Here is a 25,486-nt window from a genome sequence, read left to right as displayed (position 1 = left end):
TTTTAGGCCTGTTCTTGGGGTTATTTGGGGTGCTGATTCAGAAAATTACATTGGATAGACTGCAACTCTAGCTTCTTAGATATGGTTATCATGGTTTTCTGTTGACATTCAGATGGCATATGTTAGGTATCTCAAAAACTAGAGCAGATGGGGGGAAACTGTTACCATTTTTGGAATCAGCAGGTCAAATAAACCCAGAAACAGGTGTATTCTCAATACTGCAAGCATCCACAGAAAGTTATATATAGATCTAGACCAATTTTCTTTTGTTGGAAGTGTAGACATGATGAACCAATAGTCTTTATCTATGAGTTATCTCACCATTTGGTGCCTCAACATTTGAGGCACCAAAATGTGTGGTGGCCAGTGCCATATTAGCTTCAAATTCATTCTGGTACAGTCTTAGAATAACATTGAATGTGTGTGTTCTCAGCATCTTCCTTGTGATGCCCAGAAAACTGATTAAAGGGAAAAGAATTGGGGAGAGACCCAAGCAGATTTTGGCACTGTAAATGTGCTTTGTTTCCATGTGTAACTGTAGCCAAGTACATTCCGGGCATTAAAGAGAAGTGACTCAGCCTTCACGTAGCTTCTCAGTAACGTCTTACGGTGGCCTTGCTCCCTGGTGTGAGGCTTGAAGGCTCTGCTTTCCAGGCACTGCTATGACCTATCTGAGCCCTAATGAAGTTCAAGAAACATCTCAGCTGTGACTCACACCAGCATATTGGCAGAATAACGGTAGCACATGAGCCTGAGCGAGATAAGTCCCATGAGCATCATGCTTTTCTCTATGTGTCTCATCTCCTCAGCTTAACTTTGGTTTGCAATCTAAGATGGAGCAGGCAGTAAGCACCCTATCACGCATACTGTTAAAGCATTGCACTATGTAACAACATTTGAAAAAAAATCTGTTCCTGGTTTTGAAAGTGCTATTTCCTGTTTCATTGTGTTGTATTTGAAAGTAGTTGTTCTATTCCAGAAACTTCATTTTTGTGGCTGCCACAAACTATGTTGAATTGGTTGAGACTTGATGAAATATTCATTTAAAATCTATAGGAAAATATGCTGTAGGATATTCCTCCCGCAAAAACAAAGTTTTTGCAGTTTAATGATTTTTTCATATTTTTATGATAGAGCCATTTAGGAAATGACATTTATAACACAGGAACAAAAATCGTGTTACATAGTGTTATTATTCCACTTCAACTACTATGGCAAAATTTTGTTGTATGTGGTTTAGTGAAGTCTGAAAGCTTTCTGGCTGAGAATTCTAAATTACCTTCCCTAAACTACAATTCCCATGATTCCATATGGTACTGTTGCTATGGCAATTAAAGTGGATTAATAGTGTGAGGCCCTTAGATGGAGGCAGGGGAGAAGAATCTGGCATCCTCTTGAGCCTATTACTGCAAAGGCTATAAAGGAACATGTGCCCGGAGTTTGCTTAGAGCACTAGATTCGCCCAGCATCATTTCCTGGTGAGTTTCCTGTGGGATCTTGTGTAATTCCTGCTTGGAAACTCCCAGCCCAGCTTTTCCTGTGGTACTGAGGAACCGTCCTGGAGTCTGTTGAAAGGACATCTCAAACTGAATGGGGATCTGTTTTTTTTTTTCCTCCCTGTCCCCCCTGTGTTTTGGAAACACAGCTTCACTGTAGCAGGCACACCCCCTGGTTGTTGAAAAAATTGCTAGCTCTCTCTTAGGCTTTCGAGGATCATAGATTTGGCTGCTTTAAAGGAGGCGGCTATGTTATATTGACTTTTTCCTGCTCCAGCCTTCAATTCAACATCTGTTGGAGGCCAGGCCAAAAAGGCAGGCAAGTGAGCCATGTAAAGGGACTTCCCAGAGGTTCCCACATCTCAACGAACCTGAAAGAAGTCAGTGTTGTTGGAATGTCAGTTTCCCTTGATAACTAGTTCAAGGCTCAATTAACATTTGCATAATTTATACAAAAGTCTGATAGATTGGAAAACTGAAATTACATACTGTCCATGATACAAGGTATCATGGGAGAAATGAAGTCCAGCAATAGCCCTGGCAAGCAGGACAGCTCTAAGGGACCAGATGTTACTGGATTGCAGTCCCCAGCATTCCTCACACTTGGGACCTGCAGCCCAGTAACATCTGGAGAGCTGTACAATTCCCACTCTTTCTAGCTGCTGTTTGACTTATGTTTGCAGTCAAACAGCAGCGTGATCATGGAGTTTACAGATGACACTAAATTGGGAGGGATAGCTAATACTCCAGAAGACAGGAGCAGAATTCAAAACAACCTTAACAGATTAGCGAGATGGGCTGAAACTAACAAAATGAAGTTCAACAGGGACAAATGCAAGATATTCCACTTAGGCAAAAAAATTAAATGCAAAGATACAGAATGGGGGACACCTGGTTCAACAGCAATACGTGTGAAAAAGACCTTGGAGTCCTCGTGGAGAACAAGTTAAGCATGAGCCAACAATGTGATGCGGCGACAAAAAAAGCCAATGGGATTTAGACCTGCATAAATAGGAGTCTAGTGTCTAGATCCAGGGAAGTCGTGCTTCCCCTCTATTCTGCCTTGGTCAGACCACACCTGGAATCACACTGTGTCTAATTTTGGGCACCACAATTGAAGGGAGATGTTGACAAGCTGGAATGTGTCCAGAAGAGGGTGACTAAAATGATCAAGGGTCTGGAGAACAAGGCCTATGAGGAGCAGCTTAAAGAGCTGGGCATGTTTAGCCCACAGAAGAAAAGGCGGAGAGGAGACATGATGAGGGCCATGTATAAATATGTGAGGGGAAGTCATAGGGAGGGGGGAGCAAGCTTGTTTTCTGCTGACCTGGAGACTAGAATGCAGAACAATAGCTTTAAACAACAGAAAAGGAGATTCCACCTGAACAATAGGAAGAACTTCCTCACTGTGAGAAAGAGCTGTTCAGCAGTGGAACTCTCTGCCCTGGAGTGTGGTGGAGGCTCCTTCTTTTAAGCAGAAGCTGGATGGCCATCTGTTGGGATGCTTTGAATGCAATTTTCCTGCTTGTTGACAGGGGATTGGACTGGATGGCCCATGAGGTCTCTTCCAATTCTATGATTGTATGACTCTAACTCCTATCAATCTTGGCCTACATAGATGAAATCGAAGGATGGTGGGAGTTGCAGTTCCACAACTTCTGGAGGCCCAAATATTGGCCACCCTTGTTCTACCCCCTTCTCTACAGCCTGTCAAAGCCTAATGCGGAGACAACTACAGTACTAAGTCCCACATTTGCAAAACAAATCTGAGTATATGCAAAATAAATTATACAACTGGCTGAGATCATAATCAGTATTCAAATTTCACCAGCGGCTAGAAACAGGAAACCCCCTGCTTGCTGATAATGTGGGACCAACCTGGCATAAATAAGCAGCATTTGGACTTGCTCACTGAAAGTTGCTGAATAATAATATTCAAATCAACAGCAGCTGTTCTATTAATAGACAGAAGGTAAAAGGGAGATGATTGTGTCTGGAGTAGATAGCCTAAAGGCACCAGAACCCTGATTAGCACTTGGGTGGGAAGCCAGGTGGTGTAGACCGTGTTTCAGAGGACAGGACTGGCAAAAACACCCACTGAGAATTCCTTGCCTAAGCATATCCCATGATGCTTGTGGTGTCAGTATAAGTTGATGGGTGACTTCAAATCATGTGTACATACAACACCCGATTTGTCCCTTTTCACAAAATGCTGCAGGCTACAACATACAGAGCATGGCTGAGTGGTTTTAGGAATGGCAATCTAAAAAGAAGAACCTTGCCCAAGCCCAGAAGGACTGCCAATGAATACCAGGTGCTCTTCTAGTCAAAATTTCAAAGGAAGATACTGTAAAAAACCAAGTATTCCTTGCCTAAGTGAATTCTAAGAAGTTCATGGGATCACCATAAGACAACCTGAAGGCACACATTCACACACATGAGGGAGATCTAGAGCAGATGCGCAGGTAAGTTGGACTAAGGAGCCACTTGTTCCAGCCTTCTTCCGTTCCAGCAAAGGATACTAGGGAAATGAGGAAGACTTTACGACTCTTTTAAGAACAGCTGGCTCTCTTGAGGCAATGTGCTAGTGGCCAGACACTTTTATGTTGTCTCTGGGTTACCACCTCCTTAAAAAGCTCCACAAACAGAGATAGCATCAACTCACAAAGAGAAGTTCACTGAGAATAAATAAAGTCTGAAACAGTTTGCAAAAAGATATGGTGTTGATGACCGAGGCGCCAGCTTTCAAATTGATTTGAACCCGCAGCGGAGAGTTCCGCAGATCCATCACCTAAGGAACGGAGCGGGACCGCAGCAGACTATTGTTAAAAGATCTTTTTTTTCTTCACTTTCCCCTTCCCTGAACTATGTAACAAATCCCCCAATAAAAGTAGCATTCATTTTTAACAGTAACACTCTCTACCTGGTTATTTTGTGTCTTTCCCTGACTCCTTCTTTTGCACGCAATCTCTCTCTCTCTCTATCTAACACGTCCGTCCTTTTAACTCTGGCTGAGGCTCCTCCGCCATAGATTAATACGGCGGACGATACAAATTGGCTCATATCTTTATCAAAATTACCCCTAGCACGCTCTTCTTTTAGTCCTAACCCTTTTTAAGGCTCCTGACTCAAGGACCACCAGCGGAACCAAAATCGGTCCAGTTCTCGGCACCTCATCAGCTGACTGTCAAACGGAACCGACTGCTCTTTTCAAGCCAGACTGCTCTCTTCCAGCCTTATCCCGGACTTTCCTCTCCCCGCGACCCGCGGGATGGTTTTTAAGAGATCACTGGTCCCTTTCTGCGAACTGTGGATGGGGGATCGTTCTCCCGCTGGGGAGACATAGTTCTCCAAGGACCTTCACCCTCTCTACAGCTGCCAGGAGGGTGCCAGGACGGGCGCCCCCCACGTTTCATTCACACCTTCATAATTTTATGAATGAGAGGGACACTCTTCCCAGACTTACCCCTGAACTTATGAAATCCTATATTTCCAAAGACTGCAACCCACATGTACCTCTTCCCCATGCTATTTCTATGAATTCCTTCCACCACAGATGAACTCTTTTCCCAATGTATCCGTGAATTTTCATATTCTATGTACCTGGACACCCTCATGAATCACTGTTGTATGAATTTCTAATCGTTGGGCTAACTTCATGAATTGTGAAATCATGCTGCTAAAACTCCACTTTTATGAATTTCCATATTGGGTTCCCCAGATGTTGTGAACTTCGTTCTTATCAAATGTTTTCAATTGTTTATATCATTCATGATTCCCCTTTATGCAATGTAACCCACCTTTATGGATTCTCCCTTATTTCCTTGAAATCTATCTATCTGCCTATATGTATTTGTACTCTTTGGGATCCCCGGAAAATATGTATTTTTCCCAGCAGGGTTTATATTCCAACTTTATTTTATTTTTCATTTTATTTCATATAATTGTCAAATCATGAAATCAAATAGGAAATATTTTGAACTCAACCTGAACCCCAGATCCTATGACCCAGGCTTCCCTTCCCAAAAACAAAAGGATAATCCGCCACCGCTTAACCCAATCAAATTCAGATTGCATGGACAATATAGGGCTTGAGTCGCCAAATTCGGAGTATTGACCTAAAGGTGATTCGCCCCCAAGGCAAACATTGTCATATCTCCTCCAAAAGAAAATCCAGGACACCTCAGGAAGGCGCCCTGCAGAGCCTGTCAATTATGGCCCATCACCACCCATCTCTACTTCCACCTCTGACACCCCAAGGCATATCTGAAATCTGTATACATGACGGAACCCTTGATTGCTGTCATTAATCCCTTTAGAAATCGGCCGGGCAGGAATTAATCCGATCTTTCCTGCTCAGTCACTTCATTGTTTCAATAACTCCCGCCTTCTCCTCCCTGATTGGCTCGAGTGGGGACAAAAAGCAGCTCCCTATTGGGCCAACAGAGCAAGGCCGGAAACGAAAGCCCGCCTCGTTCAACCTCCTAGCCAACCAGCGATCAGATGGGCGGGGGAGTGGGGCGGGAAATTCAAAGGGCTGTCAGACTGAAACTTTGTATAAATATGGCTTTATTTTGATTATATGGGACCCTAGTAGACTGAATGATCACTACTAGAGTCCTTTTCAGCTGAATCGCTCAATAAAGACTCCTTGCCGGATTTTCCTTCAACTTTGGCGGACCTTCTTCATTTCGGCTTCAGGTTGTATTGCGGCTCATATTTTCCTATTGGCTCCGCCAAGGTCCGTTCTCTCAGGACCGGATCGGAACTCTCCTTAAGGGCCCGATCCCCTAAAGCGCGGTCGACAACAGTGTGATTTTGTCTTCTGTAATATAGGCCACCCAAAAGCATTTTAGGTAACAATATGTGATGTCAAGTCACACGTGGTTATCTTTCAGAGCCCTACTGAATGTTGTTTTGGGCTGAGGAATGAAATAGTGTTTTTGAGTGTCCCAGAGCTGCTGTGATTCTTTTGTAACCACATTCAAGGTGCAGATGAGTCCCACATATGGATTCCATTATTCCCACTGCTGAATTAGCACAATTGCTAGATCTCTGGGTGATTTGCAGTATAAATCAGCAACGATTCCTGCTGCACAGCTGTCTTTAAAAAAATAGGAACAATAAAATGAGGTGCACAAACTACTGTACTTGAAAAAGTGCCTTTATCTGGTGCCATCTGCCGGAGGAAATGGCAAATGCAACAGATTCCACAAAGAGTTTCCAGAAGGACATTGCTGCCTTCCTCGCCCATTTGTTTATTTGTTCAGTTGCTTGTGACCTCATATATCTTTAGAGATATTGAAATGCAGGGCTGGTAAAACTAAGAGCCCTCCATATATAAGAAACACATATAGGCCACTACCCAAATGCATTCAGATAAGGTATTGGGTAACTGAGAAATCATCATCATCATAATCATTTGTTCTCCCTATAGATTGAGGAAGAGAACATATAAAATACAACATATGAAATCAGTAAACACAAATAACCATGGGTTGCTGTGAGTTTTCCTGATATTTCGCCCACACTTATGGCAGGCATCCTCAGAGGTTGTGAGGATGCCTGAAATAGATGTGGGGTGAAACGTCAAAAGAGAATGCTTCTGGAACATGGCCATACAGCCTGGAAAACTCACAGCAGTTCAGTGATTCCAGCCATGAAAGCCTTCAACAACACAAATAACCCTGTTTAAAAATCAATGCAAGTTTTAACTCTAAAGAAAACAGAAAGCAAGTGTGAGCATCTTGAAGGCAATGCTTTTTCTGTTGATTCACTATTTACATGGACATCATTGTCTTACACATTAATTTTTTCCAGATAGAGCATTTCATTAAAGGTTGGGACAAGCAATTTTATGCTTCTCCATGTTTGAAAGTAACAAGATATATAATGGGTAGAAATGTATTTTAAATCTAATTAAAATAATATTGGAAGCACATTTTTCATTAATGTGGGTTGTTTGTCTCCAATTTGTATATGTTCTTGTGTTTGTCTCCTGTCTTTGCAATAAAACAGCTCATAATAAGCCTTGCAAAAAAAAAAAAAAAAAAGGCAAGGCACAGCCCATTGAGAATAATAGCTGAAGGCAGAGGCTGAATTCTATTAACTCCCAGCTGGAAACTCGATGGGATTTCAATATATGTTCATGCTTTGTCTGCCACAGCAACATGTAATGGAATCCTGGGATTTGGAATACAGAAAATGTTAGCTACAGGTACCGGAGAGCCTCTATAGTTCCCCACCCCAACTGCAAATCCCAGGATACCATAGGTTGCAACCAAGGCAAAATGGACTGAAGGCCTAATGAACAAAAGGTGAAAAATGAATGGGCTTAACGATCCTGAGTGTTCAAAATAGAACTGAAGAATATCATCAGTCCTTTCTGATGTTTTAATTGGTCCCAATAAAGACTTTACAAACCAGCTGTCATTTTGGATGTTACTGCTTCTATAAATCCCAAGGCTCAGTTTAATATGAAGTCTGACCACAGGAGGGCAGCATAACACAACCCTGCAGAAGTCAGAAAAGTCTGACCATCCAGTAAGTTGATGTGCTTCTAGGCAAGACTTCTTTTAACACAAACTTTGGTATCAGAGGTAGAAATAAAATGGAAAGAAAATGCTATATTTTGGTTGCATTTTAATACTCTGTACTATTTTATTACTGCAAAACATCTTTGAGGCTCAAAAGGCATGACACAAAATCTCTTTAACAGAAACATGTCAATAAAACATATACAATTGAATACCTTACAAAAACAACAAGAAACACTCATTCTAAAATATTCTAAAACCAACCTAAGCTCTGCCCCAAAATAGAAATCCATTCCCCTTACTAATACGGTATTTCTCATATTCTAAAATGCACTCTCTCTCACTCCATTTAAACATCTTTGAAAATGGGAGTGCTTCATAGATCAGCAAGTCTTCTTATATAATATATAAATAGAGCTTTTTTCTGTTGATGGTACTGAAATTAGTGTGTGCCTTACAATTGACGGCATCTTAAAATACAGCAATATGTTTATTTTGAGAAATGCCTTTAAGTCATAGCTGTATAATGCTAACCAAAGTTCTTGTTTGAAGAAAAATATCAGAACCAAATGAAAGGGGGGAAATAAAAATACTTTCTAGAAGGGACATGATATCCATTCAAATTGTTTTAACAAGAAAAAAAAATCAAAATTTAGCTTAAGACCAGCTGTAAGAACACATTTTTAATGACAAAAAACATAGCTCTACCTTTTTATATTATGCTTTTAACCAGTTCCCCTTAAGAGTATGCAAGACTTGCTTTGATGGATCCATTTCAGTCTGGTTTCAGACCTGGTTACAGAACTGAAACGGCATTGGTCGCCTTGGTAGATGATGTACAAAGAGAGCTAGATAGGGGGAGTGTGTCCCTATTGGTTCTCCTGGGCCACTCAGCAGCTTTCAGTACCATTGACCATGATATCCTCCTGGGTTATCTCGCAGGGATGGGATTGGGAGGCACTGTTCTACAGTGGCTCCATTCCTTCCTGGAGACACCTCCAAGGTCATGTTGCCGGCATGACTGCATGGAGCGCCGTTACCTTCCCGCCGGAGCGGTACCTATTGATCTACTCACGTTGGCATGTTTTCAAACTGCTAGGTTGGCAGAAGCCGGAGCTAACAGCAGGCGCTCACTCCGCTCCCGGGATCTGAACTTGCAACCTTTCGGTCTGCAAGTTCAGCAGCTCAGTGTTTTAACACACTTCGCCACCGGGGCTCCATAATTTATGCAGACAACACCCAAATCTATTATTCCTTTCCAGCAAAAATCAAGGATGCCGTTCTGGTCCTGAACCGGTGTCTGTCACCATTAATGGACTGGATGTGGGCGAACAGATTGAAATTAACTCCTGACAAGATGCTCCTGGTCAGTCGCAAGGCAGATCAGTGTATAGGGTTACAACCTGTGCTGGACAGGGTTACACTTCCCCTGAAGACACAGGCATGCAGCTTGGGGGTGATCCTGGACTCATTGCTGACTCTGGAGCCTCAGGTGTCAGTGGTGGCCAGGAGTGCCTTTGCACAATTAAAACTTGTGTGCCAGCTGCGCCCGTACCTTGAGACGCCGATGTGGCCATGGTAGTACACACCCTAGTTACATTTCGACTGGACTACTGCCATGCACTCTACAAGGGGCTGCCTTTAAAGAGCGCTCAGAAGCTTCAACTGGTCCAGAAGTCAGCAGCCAGGTTACTGACTGGAGCACCATTCAGGGAGAGAACAACTCCCATGTTACAGCAGCTCCCTAGTTTGCTACTGGGAGAAATTTAAAGTGCTGGTTGTTACCATTAAAGCCCTAAATGGTTTGGGTCCAGACTACTTGGCCAACTGCCTCTCTTCATACGAACATGCCCGGACTTTGTGCTCATCCGGGGAGGCCCTCTCACATCTCAAACCCAGCTGGTAGGGGTGAGAGAGGGGACCTTCTCTGTGGTTCCCTCCTCCTCTGGGAATCCCTCCTGGAGGAAATCATAATGGCTCCATTGACCACCTTCAAAAAGCCATTCAAAAGCTTCCTATGCACCCAAGCACACAGAGAGGAAAATGGTTAAACTTTGGCCTAAGAACAATATATATGGACATAGTTTTTAACTCTTTTTGTATTGTTTAATGTGTAGTTGTGTTTTATTGTTTTATATTATTGTCTATTTATATTATTGAATGCTATACTGTTTTATATGTGTTATTAATTTATGTATGCACTTTGATGGCATTGAATGTTTGTCTTTCTATGTTGGTTAGCTGCCCGGAGTCCTAACGGGGAGATGGGGTGAGATATAAATCAAGTTTTATATTATTATTATTATTATTATTATTATTATTATTATTGATACAATGACATTGTATGACACAGCAAACAAGATAGATATGCTGGATTTCGTCCCCTGGGCAACGTCCTTGCAGATGGCCAATTCTCTCACTCCAGAAGCAACTTTGGTTGCTCCTGACACGAAAAAAAAGGACTGTGTGATGTATTTTCGGATGATGAGTGCAGATACCAGTAATATTATTATTGTTGTTGTTGTTGTTGTTGTTATCTGAAACACAATAAGATGAGTCTACAGCAGACGCTGCTGGCTGTTGTATTGGATCACATGTTGGACACTCCCCAAGTGTCTAGGACTGTGTGATGTATCAGCGAATAATGCGTGCAGATCCCAGTAAGGTGGCCTTCTGCAGCTGGCAGATGGTAATTTTGTCAGCGCCAATTGTGTTTAAGTGCAGGCCAAGGTCTTTAGGCACTGCACCCAGTGTGCCGATCACCACTGGGACCACCTTGACTGGCTTGTGCCATAGTCTTTGCAATTCGATCTTTAAATCCTTACATCGTGTCAGCTTTTCCAGTTGTTTCTCCTCAATCCTGCTGTCACCTGGGATTATTATTATTATTTTACAATTGGGTAAGGTGCTTGTAGCATAGTACTCTTTTCCATGAACCCGAGGAAGAGAGAAAGAGGTATTGTAAACCATGCACTAATATTAATTATATCACTGTTTCTTAAACTGTGTGGGTCCTGGCCCCTAATGGAGTCCCCTTAGCTCAATATTGAGGTTCCAATTTTCCCATCCAAATGATCACCTAGTGGTTGTCTGGGACTTTTACACAAATCTGATGTGCTGCATTTCCAGTGGACTCTGCAGAAAATGCTTCAGCTGTACTTCATAAACAAGAAAAATCAGCCTGTTTAGCAAGCCTTGCAAATGCTGATTTGTTATCAGTAAATGCTTGATTTCTCTACTGATTTTATATACCTCCATACCCGAGGTCATGTAAAAAAAAATATCAGGCCAAAAAGGGAGTGGAAAAGTTTAAGTCCGGAATTATATGAACTGCATTTTTCTTTGACACAACACATACATGTATTTTTAACCAGAAATTTCAAATGTCTTTCCCATCAAAAGGAAAAATGAAGTTACAATCCTTCAAGGGCACCTTCTATGGAAGCAATAGAGAGCTACTTTGCCTCTTGCCCCCATTTTTCTCTTGTCTCCATTATCCTCATTGGTTTTTCACTCCATGGCAGGCAGCTGAGAGCAGCAAAGGATAGAAAGAGGAGGAAGACGGTGGAGCCCATGTCATGCCGCCTTGTATAGGAAGAAAGGAAGGAAACCACAGAGTGGGAGTAAAAGAGATAAAAGATACACAGATAAAAGAGAGATAACAAAGTAGTGGACATGGGAGAGAGAGAAAGTTCCATTCACAAACAGACACAACAGTGTAAAGAACCAGATGGAAGGTGTCAAAACCATGACACACATAGCCACTAAAAAGAAGATAGCAGAGGCGAGTGGGGAAATGGGATACCAGAAATGGGTAACACTGACACAAATATTACCCAAAGTATGAGAAAGGAGGAAGGCTTTGAAAGCGGCAAGCAGCTAGGATGAATGGGGGTGCTTCAAAGGTGCCCCAGCAAAGAGCAACAGGATTCATAAAGTCAGCAGTCATTTTCTAGGTGACATGGCTCATTTTCAACATTTTTAAAGAATATTTTTGAAGAATAAGCATGTGTTGGCTTCGACGCGGTCTGAATTACGGCTCTTGTATAAGGTCTGGTGGATGAATGGCATAAGCACTTTGCATTGTTTTAAACTTTGTATATTGTATTTTATGATTGTTTTAACTGTTTTAATGTTTTAGTTCATTGTATAATGGTGTAACGGCATCAATTGCCACTTGTAAGCCACCTTGAGTCCCCTTGGGTGAGAAGGGTGGGGTATAAATAATTGAAATAAATAAATAAATAAATTTAACATGTGCACTTAGGACCTACACAGAGAATAATATATTAAAATAACTTTTACATTTAAAGTTGGACATGTGCCCATTTAATAAATGAAAAAGTTACAACTGAACTCCAAAAGGTCATAAGGTACTCAAGGTTGGAGTAAATTTCATTACTCAAAAAAGAAATTAGCTGCAGGTTTTTCTTTTCGTGTCAGGAGCGACTTGAGAAACTGCAAATCGCTTCTGGTGTGAGAGAATTGGCTGTCTGCAACTCAGATGTTGTTGATGTTTTACCATCTTGTGGGAGTCTTCTCTCATGTCCCTGCATGGGGAGCTGGAGCTGACACAGGAAGCTAACCCACTCTCCCCGGATTTGAACTGCCGACCTGTTGGTCAGCAGTCCTACCGGCACAAGGGTTTAACCCGTTGAGCTACAGGTATCCTAAAGGTTGTTTGAAACCAGTTACTTCTACTTCAGTTCAGTAGTCAAGCCATCTTGATGCTAACTTTAGCTGGACCATGTAAAATGATGTTATTCATTTTGGGAAACTGGAACCAAAATGTAGCTGCCGAGATTTCAGTCTAGAAAGGACGGCCACTACAAGTGGAAGACGGGCCTCTTAACTTTTTCTCCTTACAGTAGAGTCTCACTTATCCAGCACTCGCTTATCCAACATTCTGGATTATTCAACACATTTTTGTAGTCAATGTTTTCAATACATCGTGATATTTTGGTGCTAAATTCGTAAATACATAATTACTACATAGCATTATTGTGTATTGAACTACTTTTTCTGTCAAATGTGTTGTACAACATGATGTTTTGGTGCTTAATTTGTAAAATCATAACCTAATTTGATGTTTAATATGCTTTTCCTTAATCTCTCCTTATTATCCAACATATAAGCTTATCCAACGTTCTGCCGACCCATTTACGTTGGATAAGTGAGGCTCTACTGTATTTCTACATAGAAGGCAGCTTGCACCCTCCCTACTTTTGCCCTTCCTGTGGAAAAGGTATGGACATGCACCCCATGCATTGCTTAATGTGGTAAAATATCTTTCCTTATGCACAATTTTTGTTAGGATTTTCTCACTAGGAAAACCCCCCAAAACAGCAGAGCATCCAAAATACAAAAACAGGATGCTCATAGTTAAGCATTTGATTCACAGCAAGCAGAGCGTGAAGTGCCCTGTGGCTACAAAGAATGTAGAGCTTAGGAGGCAAACATGAAGAATTCAATTGTTATAATTACAAAAGGTTTATAAATAACTACATTTCTTCATAGTAAATAACTATGTCTGAGCTAAAGTAACTTCATCTCTCTAGAGTTCAAAACAGAGGGGGAAATCTCCAAGACACTACATTTCTCCTGTCACACAAGCACAGCGAGATCTCAATACACACAGCACATACCAAGATGCAAAAGTAGAAGTCAAAGACAAAAGGCATACACCTGCAAAGTATCCATTCTACATAACCAATCAGAATGAGAGCAGAAACAGGAAGGAATAAAGAAATAGATACATTCCAATGTCATTCAGGAGTCGGGGGGGGGGGGGATTTCCCTCAGCCTATTCTAAGCTATCTAACTACTCCTCATTGAGGACTGCAGACTTGGCCAGTGTGGGGTTGAATTCCAACATTTTTCAGTGGTAAAGTGTAGAGCAGGAAATAATGTTGAAAGTCTCTCGCCAAGTTGTAATCTCAGTTGCAGCAGCTTGGATTTTTTAAAAAGGAAGGAGAAGTGTCATAGTTTACAAAATATAGTGCACAAAACATACCAGCTGATAATGTTGTTCCTTTCCATTCTACTGGTATCACATGGCAAGTGGGAGGAACACCACTACACACCCACACAGGTTTCGGTGATGACCTTGGCTTCTCATTCCAGCTCATTTGCTACCTTCCCGCAAGACAGAATTTGTACCTTTCAGTTTCAAATTCCACCTCAGATTTCTTCCTTCTTTTGTGTCCATGGTCAAGTTCCACTTCAGACACAACCAGCTATTGTACATACATGGTTATCCATCCCTGCTCAGAAGGGAGCAACCCTTTCCCCACTTCTTACTTCACTTCTTTGCTTCATTCGGCCATATTCTAGTACAGGGGTCCCCAAACTAAGGCCCGGGGGCCGAATGCGGCCCTCCAAGGTCATTTACCTGGCCCCCGCCCTCAGTTTTATAATATAATATTTTAATTTCATTTTAAAGAATATAATATATTGTATATACATATAATATTGATAATAATATAATGTTATACAATATAATACTAATAATACCATATAATAATATTAATTATATGATATATATTACATATAATATTACAGTATAGTGGTATAGTTCAATATAGTAATATATAATGCTAATATTGTGCTATGCTAATAATATAATGTATTGTATGTGCATACAGCTGCTCTGAGTCCCCTTCAGGGTGAGAAGGGCGGGATATAAATGTAATAAATAAATGTAGTAAATAAATAAATAAATAATTTTAGACTTAGTCTCACCCAAAGTCTGAAATAACTTGAAGGCACACAACAACAATCCTAATTCACTTGACTATCTCATTGGCCAGAAACAGGCCCACACTTCCCATTGAAATCCTGATAGGTTTATGTTGGTTACAATTGTTTTCATTTTTAAATATTGTATTGTACCATTGTTGTTGTTGTTTTGCATTATAAATAAGACATGTGCAGTGTGCATAGGAATTTGTTCGTTTTTTTTCTCCAAATGATAATTCGGCCCCTCCACAGTCTGAAGGATTGTGGACCGGCCCTCTGCTTTAAAAGTTTGAGGACCCCTGTTCTAGTATCTTGTTTGTGACACTGTCTCTCAAGCAATCTTCAAATGGATTTACAGTGCCGTATAATCCAGTTTCAGAATGCAGATGGAGCCGCTGTGGCTCAATGGGTCAAACCCTTGTGCTGGCTGAACTGCTGACCTGAAGGTTAGGTTGCTGACCTGAAGGTTGACAGTTTGTATCCGTGAGATGGGGTGAGCTTAGTCTGTCAGCTCTAGCTTTCGGGGACATGAGAGAAGCCTCCCAGCAGGATGATAACACATCCAAGCATCCCCTGGACAACATCTCTGTAGACAGGCAATTCTCTCACACCAGTAGCAACTTGCAGTATGTTCTCAAATCACTTCTGATACGATAAAAAAGGAATGCAGATTAACCGCATTGAACTGGATTATATGGCAGTGTATACTCAAATAATCAATTTCAATGTAGTTAATCTGCATTCTGAAATTGGATTATATGGTAGTGTAGACATCCAGCCTTAGAAGACTGCAAATGAACAAGGGAATAGTCATGTGTTCAGTATGATCCAAGTCTTCAGTGAGAAACCTTAGCCGTTACAGATGCAGCTGGATCACTCTCAGTCAACACTCTAGGACTGCTTCATCCCCTGGAAAGCTCACATAGATTCATGCATAACTCCTCACGTACATTTCAATATACTGTACACTTTCCACTGTGTCAAACACAATTCCTAAATAAATCTGAGCTCCAATTATGGGGCAGGCTATAGATCAAGTTAATAATACCCCCAGTTCATGTCAGATAATACGGATTATCTGATTTGATAATCTGGATTATATGGCAATATTGAAGAAGCTTAACATGATCTAACATTGAAGTCCCTGGCAAACAGTAGCTAGTGATATCAGTGTTTTTAAATTTTATCCAATCCAGTGTCTCTTATTAAGAAAACAAAAATGCACAATTTCTCACATCTTGTAATTAAACATGGGTTAAGTCCAAATTGGAGCCCCTGGTGGTGCAGAGGGTTAACCACTGAGCTGCTGATCTTGCTGACCGAAAGTTTGGCAGTACAAATCCAGGGAGCGGGGGAGCTCTCGCTGTTAGCCCCAGCTTCTCCCAACCTAGCAGTTCGAAAACATGCAAATGTGAGTAGATCAATAGGTACCGCTCTGGCGGGCTCCATGCAGGCATGCTGGCCACATGACCTTGAAGGTGTCTACGGACAACGCCGGTTCCTTGGCTTAGAAATGGAGATGAACACCAACCTCCAGAGTCTGACACAACTATACTTAATGTCAAAGAGAACCCTTTACCTTTACCTAATTTCAAATCAATTCAATTTGATTTAATAAATAAATACATCTTTGAGACATCATTGATGCGAACCTTTTTATTCATTACAAGCTTTACTGCTTCCAGCTTATACTTTGTCACTTGCAATTCTAGTTGAACTTCTATTTGTCAACGAGACAGGAAAGTTCAAAATTAAAAAAAGATAGTTGTTTATTGAGGCACAGGCACAATTCAGCTTGAGATTCCTTCCAAGTGTTAGTACGTAAAGTCTTAGCAAATAAGAAAGGGAAAGAAAAGATGCTGGGTCCAGGGTCCATTAAAGAGCTGCTTAGCAGCTCTCCAGGCAAATGACGACAGGAGGCCATGATGGATTCCCTGCTCACTAACCTGTTTTGTTTTGTTTCTTGTTTCCACAACAACTGCTGGGTAAAGGAGTCCTCTCAGGTAATCCCTTGGACCTTCCTTCGATCTGGGAAGATAACTTGCCGCTTAGAGCTTATCTCCAGCCAGTACAACAGCCGCAGAGCCACACAGGGTGAAGGCATTACCTCTCCATCTTTTTCCGAGACGTCAAACGCAAACATCTTTTGAGCATCTTAAGTGCTTGATCGTACCAATGCAAGCAAGCAGGATGTTGCCTTGTATCAAGGCAAATTGTTTGCCCCTAGCTTAGTATCACCTATTCTGGCTGGCATCTGGTCTCTTGGGTCTCAGGCAGAGTTGGGATCTTCTCTGAAGAAACATAAGATGCATAACCTAAACATTATGTGCAAAAACAACCTCTGGTTTTCATCCTCTTATGTACATGGCATGCGCAAAGAATGATTTAACACACACTAGAGTATGATATTTTGTACATTGAATTTTGAGGACAAGGGTGGATTAAAACCTGAGGCTGCAAAATGTCTCAAGACACCACAAGGTTTACTAAGAAGCCTCATTCAATAAGTATCCTTTATAATATTAATATAAAACTCCCTTTTAACTAGGGAAAAAACAGAATTTTTCCCTGGGTTGCTGTGAGTTTTCCGGGCTGTATGGCCATGTTCCAGAAGCATTCTCTCCTGATGTTATTCCCACATCTATGGCAGGCATCTTCAGAGGTTGTGAGGTCTGTTGGAAACTATCTGTGGAATGTCCAGGGTGAGAGAAAGAGCTCTTTTCGGAGGCAAGTGTGAATGTTGCAAGTGGCCAGCTTGATTAGCATTGAATTGTCTTGCAGCTTCAAAGCCTGGCTGATTCCTGCCTGGGGGAATCCTTGTTAAGAGGTGTTAACTGGTCTTGTCTGGAATTCACAAGAAATGTAACATAGCTCTACTTTCTACAACTCTGCCTGAGATGTTCAATGTGTTGTCGAAGGCTTTCATGGCCAGGATCACAGGGCTGTTCTATGTTTTCTGGCCTGTATGGCCATGTTCCAGAAGTATTCTCTCCTGACATTTCACCCACATCTATGGCAGGCATCCTCAGAGGTTGTGAGGTATATTGGATAAACTAAGCAAGTTTATGTTTCTCAGAGGGACAGCTAATGCTTGATTTTCTCTCCTTGTCAAAAGAAATATAGTATAGTCACCTCTCCATGTTCACTGGGGTAAGATGCACGGGGTGCTTGTGAAAGTGAAAAAACATGAATAAAGAAATTGCTATTGTTATTTTGGGGATAACACATTATAGGACAATGGTTCTCAACCTGTGAGTCCCCAAGTGTTTTGGCCTACAACTCCCAGAAATCCCAGACAGTTTACCAGCTATTAGGATCTCTGGGAGTTGAAGGCCAAAACATCTGGGGACCCATAGGTTGAGAATCACTGCTATAGGAGACAACACTCTAGGAAATTCTAGATCTTGCAGCACAACTATGGCCTCTGTCCCTCTCACTCCGAGTTTTATCCTTGTGTCCATGCGGCCTGCCCTTGTTTAACTGTTTTTTTTGTTTTGTTTTTTATTTTTTGATGTAATGTCTATTATCATCTATTGTATTGCTTTTAATTGTGTTGTGATATGTTGTTTTTATATGTTATTATATTGTATTGCTCTGGGCGTGGCCCCATGTTAGCCGCCCCGAGTCCCCGTTGGGGAGATGGTGGCGGGGTATAAATAAAGTTTTATTATTATTATTATAATTTCCACTGGAAGTTGCATAAGCAATTGCATTGGAGGACCTAGAAATTTCTAGAGAGATATTATATTTAGAAATCTCTAAACTGTCCAGCATGACTGGAGGAAATTGACTATAGAGTCACATTGGAACACTTAAGAATCTTAGAGATAATGTTTGCCATCAAATGAGAATAATCACATCTGCAAAAGTCATAAATGGCAAATGTGGAGGGATGACTGCAATGCCATTGCAAGGACCTACTTTTAAACTAGCATCCACTGGAAGGTACGTACAAGACACATCTCCCATCTTTATGTGAGCAGTTGTGTGATCCCTTTTGATGGTCAGGAAAGGGGGGGCACTATGTTGGCCCACATAGCTTTAACATTCGCATTACAATGGGATTTGACTCACTTTAAGCTTCACGTGCAAACATGCAATCTTTGTTAAACTGTGCAGACGTTTGGAACAAGCCTGGATTTGAGAGATTAGTGCAAAATACAAATCTCGTGATCTTGGAAGGCGGCCACCAGTCCTTCTCCTCTTGGCTGGGCCCACACTTGGTAAGAAAAACATATAAGAGAATAATCTCTCTTTCCCAACAGTCACTAAAGTACATTTGAAAGCATAGGTGGCAGTCCTGCTCATATTTTTCCCCATTCAACCAGTTGCTCTTACCTCTGTTTACTAAGGTTGTATCCACACTGTGGAATTAATGCAGTTTGACACCACTTGAACTGCTATGGCTCAATGCCATGGCATCTTGGGATCTGTGGTTTGGTAAATTAACGGCACTCTTTGGCAGTGAAGGCTAAAGAAGTTGTCAAACTATAACTCATGTAGTCATGGCAAAGTGGTGTCACGCTGCATTAATTCTACAGTGTAGATGCACTAGGGGAGTGGAATACTAGATTGATTTTAATGGCATCCAAAACAGCAGCCTCACAACACAATCCCAGTACCTTTACAGAGAAGTAGAATAGCAGTAGCAGTGTTGCCTGTACGTCTTAAGTGCACCAGAGCTTAACGGTAAACATTATAAGCAGTTTTTTGGAAGGAAGCCCAGTTAAGATTAAATACAAATCAGACTGTATTTCCTGTCTGCATTAAAAGTACTTTTCATTCTGCATCTCCTGTACTCAGAGGTAAGCCTCACAGCACTGACTGCCACTGACTCCCAAACAGGGGGTTTGAGGCTTGTAGCCATGTGCTTTTGGGGTGTGTGTGCTATAGGGGTTGTTCTTGATGATGATGCGTGCTTTCCAGTCATTTTCGAGCTATGGTGACCTCATCATATTATTCTCTGTTCTGTGTATTTTAATATGTATTTTATAGAAATGCATTTTAATATATATCTTTTATAGAAATTAATTTTAATATGTATCTTTTATACATCTGAATATGTATTTTTATAGAAACATCTTAATATGTGTATTTATATATTTTATACAATGTGTGCATGTTTTAATTATGCTGTAACCTATCTCGAGTCACAAGAAGAGGTGGATACGAAATAAAATTATCATCATCATCATCATATGGGTTTCTTTGCAATATCTGTTCAGAGGAAATGGGTTGCTGTGAGTTTTCCAGGCTGTATGGCCACATTCCAGAAGCATTCTCTGCTGGCGTTTCGCCCACACCTATGGCAGGCATCAACAGAGGTTGTAGTCTTCCCAAAAAAGGATTCCCCCAGGCAGGAAGCAGCCAGGCTTTGAAGCTGCAAGACTATTCAATGCTAATCAAGCTGGCCAACTGTAACATTCACACTTGCCTCAGGCAGCCAAGAGTTCTTTCTCCCACCCTGGACCTTCCACAGATATTTAAACCCCACTTGCCTAATTTCCATCAGATCTCACAACCTCTGAGGATGCCTGTCATAAATGTGCGTGAAAAGTCAGGAGAGAATGCTTTTGGAACATGGCTATGCAGCCCAGAAAGCTCACAGCAGCCCAGTGATTCCAGCCATGAAAGCCTTCTGTTTAGAGGACATTTGCCCTTGTCTTCCTCTGAGGCTAAGGTCCCTTCCAGACAGGCCCCATATCCCAGGATCTGATCCCAGGTTTTCTTTTATCCCAGATTATCTGGCAGTGCGGACTCGTGTAATCCAGTTTAAAGCAGAAAACCTGGGATCAGATCTTGGGATATAGTCTCTCTGGAAGGGCCCTGAGAGAGAAAGAAACCACTTCTGAATATTCCTTTCCCAAGAAACTATCAAAGCTCATAGGACAATTGGAGGCAAGTACAGTATACACCTGGGTGCATCTACAGTGTAGAATGAATGCAGTTTGACACCACTTTAACTTGCAAAGGCTCAGTATATTGAATCCTGGAATTGTAGTTTGAAAAGAGTGCTGCCATCTCCTCAAATCCTAGCAGTCCATAGCACCTAGGCAATTAAAAAGGGGTCAGTGTGTTGCTGTCAGTTTTCCGGGCTGTATGGCCACGTTCCATAAGCATTTTTCCTGACGTTTCACCTGCATCTATGGCAGGCATCCTCAGAGGTAATGAGGATGTTGGAAACTAGTCAAGTGGGGTTTATATATCTGTGGAAAGTCCAGGTTGGGAGAAAGAACTTTTGTCTGTTGAAGGCAAGTATGACTGTTGCAATGAATCACCTTGATTAGCATTGAAAAGCCTTGTTGCTTCAAAGCCTGGCTGATTCCTGCCTTGGATAATCCTTTGTTGGGAGGTGTTTGCTGGCCCTGGTTGTTTCCTGTCTGGAATTCCCCTGTTTGTGAGGTCTGTTGGAAACTAGGCAAGTGGGGCTTATATATCTGTGCAATAATGTCCTGGGTGGAAGAAAGAACCCTTGTCTATTTGGGGCAGGTGTGAATGTTGTAATTGATCAGCTTGATCACTGTGAGAGCTGTTCAACAGTGGAACTCACTGCCTTGCAGTGTGGTGGAGGCTCCTTCTTTGGAGACTTTTAAACAGAGTCTGTCGGGGGTGCTTTGAATGCGACTTCCTGCTTCTTGGCAGAATGGGGTTGGACTGGATGGCCCATGAGGTCTCTTCCAATTCTATGATTAGCACTGAATAGCCTTTCAGCTTCAAGATCTGGTTGCTTACACCTAATAAAAGATTCCCACAAGCAGGAAGCAGGCAGACCTTGAAGCTGAAAGGCCAGTCAATGCTAATCAAGGTGATTAACTGCAGCATTTCAGGCAGACAAAAGTTCTTTCTCCTACCCTGGACAGTCCACATAGATATAGACCCCACTTGCTAGTTTCCAACAGACTTCACAACCTCTGAGGATGCCTGCCATAGATGCGGGCGAAATGTCAGGAGAGAGTGCTTCTGGAACATGGCCATACAGCCCGGAAAACTCACAGCAACTCACAGCCACGAAGGCCTTCGATAACACAAAAGGGGGGTCAAACTGCATTCATTCCACCATGTAGATGCACCCACTAGCTTCGAATGCGGCGCGGAGGGATGGAAGGCACTTCCTATTGCACTTACCTTTTGTGATGGGCGATAAGAGAGAGGGAGGGGGGAGTTAGGTTCCTCTTAAAGGCGCCCCTTCCCTCGCCTCCACAATTTGGCGGGAGGGGGCGAGGCCTCGACTTCCGCTCGCCACAAGCCCGAAATAGGCTCGCCCGGCTCTCTCTGGATCTGGATCTGGATCTGGAGGGAGGCGGGGGCGGAGAGCCTCGCGCAAGCCGCCGGGCGCTGATTCCGCGCCTATTTTTAGCCCCCATTGATGGCTGGGATTCCGACGACGTCAATGGAGCCCGGCGTTGACGTCATGGAAGCTCCTGGCCGGGCCCGGGAGAAAGGGGCGGGGCTTGAGGGAAAGCAACCACTAAAGCGGCCGGCGAGGAGCGCGCGCTTGCAAAGAGCGCTGAGGTAGCAGCCGCGGAGGATTTCCACGGAGAGAGGCCGGGGACGCGTGGGTCCCACCCCGATGGCGCCCAGGCAGAGACCGAGCTCCTCCAGCGCCCAGCAGGTGAGCGCAACGCCCCCCGGTTTTGACTGCCTAACCTTCCAAGGAATTAATGCAGTTTGACACCCACCACTCAGCGATATGGAGTCCTGAGAGTGGTTAACTTATGGAGGCACCAATACTCGTTGGCAGAGAATATAGTCTTGGGAAACTACAAGTCCCAAGACTATATAGCATTGAGCCATGGCACTTCAAGTGCTGTCAGGCTGGATTCAGTCTACATGTAGATGCAAGCCTTACCCTTTGGGACTTGAAGCCAGTGTTTCTCTTTAGCAGAGAAGGATAAAGACCTTGGGAAACTATAAATCCCAAGACTGTATAGTATTGTGCCATGGCACTTCAAGTGCTGTCAGGCTGCATTCAATCTTACTTTATGGGACTTGAAGGCAGTTTCTCTTTGACAGATACGTTTAAAGACCTCGGGAAACTATAAATTCCAGGACTGTATAGTATTGAGCCATGGCAGTTCAACTGCTGTCAGTTTGGATTAAATCCACACTGTACATGCAAGCCTTACTCTTTTTGGGACTTAGAGGCATGAGTTTCTATTCAATTTCCTATCCCCCCCCCCCCCCCCCCAGCCATTTCCGAGGAAAAACTCTCCTGTCTATTTACACTTCTTTCCTCTGAGCTACAAGGAGTCTTCCCCCAAATGCATACACTCTCAACAGTTTATAATTCTGGGATTTATTTTTATATTTTTTTCCAAAAAATGTAAACACTTGGAACACACTATACAGTAGAGTCTTGCTTATCCAACCTTTGCTCAGCCAATGTTCTGTATTATCCAACCCAGACTGCCTCCCGCCTGGATCCACAGCTACTTCTCTAGGCAGGCAAGGATCACAGTTGAGGGATAAGTCTAGACATATTGTTAGAAGAATGGAAAGCTGGGTTGCCGTGAGTTTTCTGGGCTGTATGGCCATGTTCTCCTGATGTTTCACCCACATCTATGGCAGACATCCTCAGAGGTTGTGAGGTCTGTTGGAAACTAGGCAAGTGAGGGTTATATATCTGTGAAATGATGTCCAGGGTGGGAGAAATAACTCTTGTCTGCCTGAAGCAGGTATGAATGTTGCAATTAGCCATCTTGATTAGCATTGAATAGCTTTTCAGATTCAAAGCCTGGCTGCTTCCTGCCTTGAGGAATTAGCATTGTTTTTTCCAAAACCTATATAGATCCTTAACAATGTACAGTAGAATCTCACTTATCCAACGTTCTGGATTATCCAACACATTTTTGAAATCAATGTTTTCTATACATCATGATATTTTGGTGCTAAATTCGTAAATACAGTAATTACTACATAGCATTACTGCGTATTGAACTACTTTTTCTGTCAAATTTGTTGTATAACATGATTTTTTTGGTGCTTAATTTGTAAAATCATAACCTAATTTGTTGTTTAATAGGCTTTTCCTTAATCCCTCCTTATTATCCAACATATTCGCTTATCCAACATTCTGCCGGCCCGTTTATGTTGGATAAGTGAGACTCTACTGTATATGGATATTCTGAATTTTTAAAACAACCCTCCCCCAAATCTATACATCCATAATAGACTATAATTCTGGATTATTTGGGTAGGGGTTGCATTTAAAAAAAATCATTCATCCATGATGGAATTAAAGATCCCACAAATAGAAAGGTGTCGCAGAATGACCAGAGAAACTTTAAAGGGGGGGGGGGGGGTCTGCCACTCTATCCTTCGACAAGATGAGCAGTGCATGGCTTCGCAGGGAAAATAATCTGAACGCCTCACATACAATTATAATATGTTAGATTCTGTACCCATGATGAAATCATTACTATAGCATTCATTGTTCAATAGAGATGTATTGACTTTGCCTTGGAAGTAATCAGTGTAGCTTGTACTATTAGTGGTTAAAAGGTGTATACATTTTGGGGGGATAAGCTGCTTATCATCCTTCCTAGACCTTCCCCAAGTGGGAGCAGAAACAAAGGTAAATGGTGAGATTTGGGGATGCACATAGTATCCCCTCCTTTACTAGGTTCTGTTGGCTTGTCTATTGAGCAAACATGCGGGGCTAGGATCTGTGTTGCTTGGGAGTTGCTCTCTCTCAACTAGGCGAAGAGAGGTGCATTCCCCTATACCAGTGGTTCTCAACCTGTGGGTCCCGGGTGTTTTGGCCTACAACTCTCAGAAATCCCAGTCAGTTTACCAGCTGTTAGGATTTCTGGGAGTTGAAGGCCAAAACACCTGGGGACCTACAAGTTGAGAACCACTGCCCTTTAGAGACATTGGGCCACTTCTAGGTGGTTTATTTATTTCGTGTCATTGGTACAGCAAATACATTTCAAATAATGGAAATAAAATAGAATAGAAAAGAAATCACAAGCAACTAAATAGTTTTGGACCAAAAGCGGGCAACAGCAACCGCATTGTCTGTAGCTTTAAACAACTCCTCCGTTCTAGGTGGTGGTTATCCCTTTCTGCCTGGAATTTGCAAAGCCCAAGATGTTTCAACTTTTGCAAATACTGTGTGTGTGTGTATTGGAAGAGTTTCCAGTCAGAAGGGTTGAAAATGTTTTGCCTCCCACTCTTGTGCACAAATGGAGATTTTCAAGTACAGCTGGTCATGTTCCTTATTCCTGCCTTGGCATCAGGTAAAAATTGGCCCATGTCTGGATGTTTTCCAAAGGTGGTAGCTGTGTGCCTCTGCTGCACCTAAAACAAGTGTTGTGGTTGACAGATTTCACACAGCACCATGACATGCCTCCTCAGATTTTCAGAATATTAATTGAACCAAAGATGGGAGAAAAACTGCAAGCAGTGGGTCAAATGATACCCTATGAAGACTTCCAAATTTCGATCTTTTCCAGCCAAAAAAACAAACCAGATCACCACAAAAAAATCATTGCCCTTACTACTAACCCCTTAGGAATCCTCTGGATTTGGACTGATTTTCAGAACCACGAATGGTGTATCATTTTCAGTCATGTTGGGACTAGAGTAACCATATGGCTTCTATCCCTTCCACAGTTGCTCTCCTAAGATCTAGATCAGTGGTTCTCAACCTGGGGTCCCCAGATGTTTTGGCCTTCAACTCCCAGAAATCCTAACAACTGGCTGGGATTTCTGCGA

The 25,486-nt window shown here is 42.2% G+C and overlaps 1 protein-coding gene and 1 long non-coding RNA gene across 2 annotated transcripts in view; one reads left to right on the top strand and one right to left on the bottom strand.

The window, feature by feature from the left end:
• Positions 1-16,411: 16,411 nt before the first annotated feature.
• On the bottom strand, positions 16,412-22,221 carry LOC107982398 (uncharacterized). The gene is made up of 2 exons (XR_001729920.2): positions 21,896-22,221; positions 16,412-17,061 (listed from the first exon to the last, which is right to left on the bottom strand). It is a non-coding gene; the product is annotated as an uncharacterized LOC107982398 (long non-coding RNA).
• Positions 22,222-22,250: 29 nt separating this feature from the next.
• The window catches only part of nr4a1 (nuclear receptor subfamily 4 group A member 1), a 42,904-nt gene continuing 39,668 nt past the window's right edge, over positions 22,251-25,486 (top strand). The window contains exon 1 of the mRNA XM_008103977.3: positions 22,251-22,382. The gene's annotated coding sequence lies outside the window, so the exon portion shown is untranslated. The remainder of the gene's footprint in view (positions 22,383-25,486) is intronic.

Source organism: Anolis carolinensis, chromosome 2 (assembly GCF_035594765.1).
Source record: "Anolis carolinensis isolate JA03-04 chromosome 2, rAnoCar3.1.pri, whole genome shotgun sequence".
Lineage (NCBI taxonomy): Eukaryota > Metazoa > Chordata > Lepidosauria > Squamata > Dactyloidae > Anolis > Anolis carolinensis.
Note: the sequence above shows the minus strand (reverse complement) of the source record. Positions and strands in the feature narration are given on the sequence as shown.